The 4,560-nt window shown below is 42.8% G+C and overlaps 1 non-coding gene across 1 annotated transcript; it reads right to left on the bottom strand.

The window, feature by feature from the left end:
- Window positions 1-239: 239 nt before the first annotated feature.
- LOC141688140 (small nucleolar RNA R71) lies at window positions 240-346 on the bottom strand. Its single transcript, XR_012561602.1, has one exon. It is a non-coding gene; the product is annotated as a small nucleolar RNA R71 (small nucleolar RNA).
- Between the last annotated feature and the right edge of the window lie 4,214 nt (window positions 347-4,560).

The raw sequence follows: 4,560 nt of genomic DNA on the forward strand, positions 1-4,560 counted from the left end.
CTTTTGGAGGAGCGGCAACTGAAGACCCCAACATGCACATAAGGAATTTTGTCGAGATCTGCAGCACTTTTAAGTATAATGGCGTGACTGATGAGGCTATCAAGTTGAGGCTTTTCCCATTCTCACTGAGGGACAAGGCTAAAGACTGGTTACATTCTGAACCAGCTGGGTCCATCACTACGTGGCAAGATCTTGCGCAAAAGTTTCTGGTGAAGTTTTATCCGATGGCAAAGACTGCTGCTATGAGGAGTGCTCTTACTCAGTTTGCGTAGCAACCTACAGAATCTATGTGCGAGGCTTGGGAACGCTACAAGGAAATGTTGAGAAAATGTCCACATCATGAAATGCCAGATTGGATGGTGATCACTGGTTTCTATAATGGTTTGGGGGCTCAATCTCGGCCCATGCTCGATGCAGCAGCTGGAGGCGCCTTATGGGCTAAAAGCTATACTGAGGCGTATAATCTTATAGAGACGATGACTGCAAATGAGCATCAAAACCCAACTCAGAGGATGACGTCAGGCAAGGTAGCAGGTATTCTGGAAGTTGATGCAGCCACCGCTATTGCAGCCCAGCTCCAAGCGCTATCAATGAAGGTTGATTCTCTGGCTACATATGGAGTTAATCAAATAGCTATGGTTTGTGAGCTTTGTGCAGGTTCTCATGCTACGGATCAGTGTTCTCTTGTCAACGAATCTGTTCAGTATGTGAATAATTATCAGCGACAACAGCAGCCTGTGCCAGCGACCTATCATCCTAACAACAGAAATCATCCAAATTTCAACTGGGGGAATAATCAGAATGCTATTCAGCCACCATATCAGCAAGGAGTGAGTAAACAGTTTAACCCACCTGGATTCCAGCAACCACAGCAGTATGCTACAAGGCAATCATATCCTCAACAGGGAAGTGCAGCTGTACCTACAAGTGCTGATTTTGAGGAACTTAAGCTGTTGTGCAAGAGTCAGGCAGTTTCTATCAAGACCTTGGAAAATCAAATCGGTCAATTAGCCAATGCAGTGCTCAATCGTCAACCTGGCATTCTTTCCAGTGACACGGAAGTACCAGGCAGGAAGGAAGCTAAAGAGCAAGTCAAGGTTATTACCTTAAGGTCTGGAAAAGTAGCTGATGCTGAAAAGGAAAAAGAAGTAGAAGCTGAAATTAGAGGTGAAGAATCTACGCAAAAGGAGAAAGCGGCGGAATCAAGGAAGACTACTGTTGAACACACTCTGCCTGAGGCTAATACAGGGGAGAAACAGCTCTATCCTCCACCACCTTTTCCTAAGAGATTGCAGCAACAAAAGCTGGATAGACAGTTCGGGAAGTTTCTGGAGGTGTTCAAGAAACTTCACATCAATATACCTTTCGCTGAGGCTCTTGAACAGATGCCTAGTTATGCAAAGTTTATGAAGACTATTCTTTCAAGGAAGGTGAAACTGGATGACCTTGAAACCGTTGCTCTCACGGAAGAATGCAGCGCTGTTCTGCAGCAAAAGTTACCACCAAAACTGAAAGATCCAGGAAGCTTCACCATTCCTTGCACAATTGGCAATCTGACGTTCGACAAGTGACTTTGTGACTTGGGAGCAAGCATTAATTTGATGTCGTTGTCGATCTTTAAAAAGCTGGATCTGCCTGATCCAAAACCCACATACATGTCGCTACAATTGGTTGACCGTTCCATTACTTACCCAAGGGGCATAGTTGAGGATGTGCTCGTCAAGGTGGATAAGCTCTTCTTTCCAGCAGATTTTGTTATTCTGGATTTTGAGGAAGATAAGAAGATTCCCATAATCTTGGGAAGGCCTTTCTTGGCTACTGGCCGTACCTTGATAGATGTGCAAAAAGGTGAACTTACTATGCGGATCCAAGATCAGGATGTGACCTTCAACGTATTCAAGGCAATGAAATTCCCTACAGAAGATGAGGAGTGCTTAAAATTGGATGTGATTGATTCTGCGGTTAATTCGGAACTCGATCATATGCTAATGTCTGATGCATTGGAAAAGGCCTTAGTGGGGGATTTTGACAGTGATGATGAAGATAGCAACGAGCAATTACAATATCTGAACGCTTCTCTCTGGAAGCGAAAGCTGGACATACCATTTGAATCTCTTGGTACTTCTGACCTTAAGAACGCTGAAGGGAAGCTCAAACCATCAATAGAGGAAGCACCTACCTTGGAGCTCAAGCCATTACCTGAGCACTTGAGGTATGCTTTTTTAGGTGATTCATCTACGTTACCTGTTATTATTTCATCTAACCTTTCAGGTAGTGAAGAAGACAAGCTCTTAAGGATTTTGAGAGAATTCAAATCGGCTATAGGATGGACCATAGCAGACATCAAGGGGATAAGTCCTTCATATTGTATGCATAAAATTCTGCTAGATGAAGGTAGTAAGCCAACTGTGGAACAGCAGCGAAGACTGAACCCCATCATGAAGGAGGTGGTGAAGAAAGAAATTCTAAAATGGCTAGATGCAGGCATCATTTATCCTATTTCTGACAGCTCGTGGGTGAGCCCCGTACAATATGTACCTAAGAAGGGAGGTATCACTGTGGTCGCAAATGAAAAGAATGAGCTCATCCCTACTCGAACAGTTACAGGATGGAGAGTATGCATGGATTATAGAAAATTGAACAGAGCCACAAGGAAGGATCACTTCCCTCTTCCATTTATTGATCAGATGCTTGACAGATTGGCGGGACATGAGTATTTTTGTCTTCTGGATGGTTATTCCGGGTATAATCAGATTTGTATTACACCAGAGGATCAGGAAAAGACTACCTTCACTTGTCCATTTGGCACGTTTGCTTTTCGCAGAGTTTCGTTTGGGTTATGTGGCGCCCCGGCCACCTTTCAGAGATGTATGATGGCTATATTCTCTGACATGATTGGAAATAATGTCGAAGTGTTCATGGATGACTTCTCCGTCTTTGGACACTCATATGATGAATGTTTGAATAATCTGCGCGCCGTACTCAAAAGATGCGTGGAAACTAATTTGGTGCTCAATTGGGAGAAATGTCATTTTATGGTGCGTGAAGGCATTATCCTTGGGCATAAAGTCTCTAGCAAGGGTCTGGAGGTGGACAAGGCCAAGGTGGGAGTCATTGAAAATCTTCCCCCACCTAATTCTGTGAAAGGAATCCATAGTTTTCTTGGTCATGCGGGTTTTTATCGGCGATTCATCAAGGACTTTTCAAAGATATCTAAGCCGTTGTGTAATTTGCTTGAGAAAGATGTGCCTTTCAAATTTGATGATGAATGTTTGGCAGCATTCGAGACTCTCAAGAAGAGTTTGATCACTGCACTAGTTATTACAGCACCAGATTGGACAGAACCGTTTGAGATGATGTGTGATGTGAGTGATTATGCGGTAGGTGCAGTTCTGGCACAGCGCAAGAAAAATCTCTTCCATATGGTATACTATGCGAGTAAGACTTTAAATGGTGCCCAATTGAACTACACCACTACTGAGAAGGAGCTTTTGGCTATAGTCTTTGGTTTTGAGAAATTTCAATCTTATCTGCTTGGTACGAAAGTAACAGTATTCACTGATTATGCAGCTATTCGCTATCTGGTTTCTAAGAAGGATTCGAAGCTGAGACTCATTCGTTGGGTGCTTTTACTTCAGGAATTTGAGTTAGAGATCAAAGATAGAAAAGGTATTGAGAATCAAGTAGCTGACCATCTCTCTAGGTTGGAGAATCCCGATTCTAATTCACAAGATAGGACGTTAATCAATGAATCTTTTCCGGATGAGCAGTTATTTGCAATTCAGGAGGAAGAACCATGGTTTGTAGATATTGTAAACTATCTCGTCAGCAATATAATGCCTCCTAATTTGACATCCGCTCACAAGAAGAAGTTTCTGCATGAGGTGAAGTGGTATATGTGGGATGAACCATATTTGTTTAGACAGGGAGCTGACCAGATAATCAGGAGATGTATCCCGTTCTGTGAGACGGAGGGGATATTACGAGACTGCCATTCCACAGTTTATGGTGGACACTATGGTGGTGAGAAGACGGCAGCTCGTATTCTGCAAGCAGGTTTTTTCTGGCCTACTTTGTTCAAGGATGCTCATCAGTTTGTTTTAAGGTGTGATCATTTCCAAAGAGTGGGAAATTTGTCAAGGAAGGATGAAATACCATTAAATGTGATGCTTGAAGTCGATTTCATGGGGCCTTTTATCTCGTCTTGCAATAATCAGTACATCTTGCTGGCAGTCGATTATGTCTCAAAATGGGTCGAAGTTAAAGCTTTACCGACAAATGATGCAAAGGCAGTGCTAAATTTTCTTCATAAGCAAATTTTCACAAGGTTTGGAACACCTCGGGTAATCATAAATGATGAAGGATCGTATTTTTGCAACCGTAAGTTCACTTCTATGATGCAGCGTTATAATGTGAATCATCGAGTAGCTACTGCCTATCATCCGCAAACAAATGGTCAAGCGAAGTGTCTAACAGAGAGATAAAGCGCATTCTAGAGAAGGTCGTTTGTCCGTCAAGGAAGGATAGGTCTTTAAAGCTCGATGAAGCTGTTTGGGCTTA

The sequence above is a fragment of the Apium graveolens genome, chromosome 9, assembly GCF_009905375.1.
Source record: "Apium graveolens cultivar Ventura chromosome 9, ASM990537v1, whole genome shotgun sequence".
NCBI classification, from domain to species: Eukaryota; Viridiplantae; Streptophyta; class Magnoliopsida; order Apiales; family Apiaceae; genus Apium; species Apium graveolens.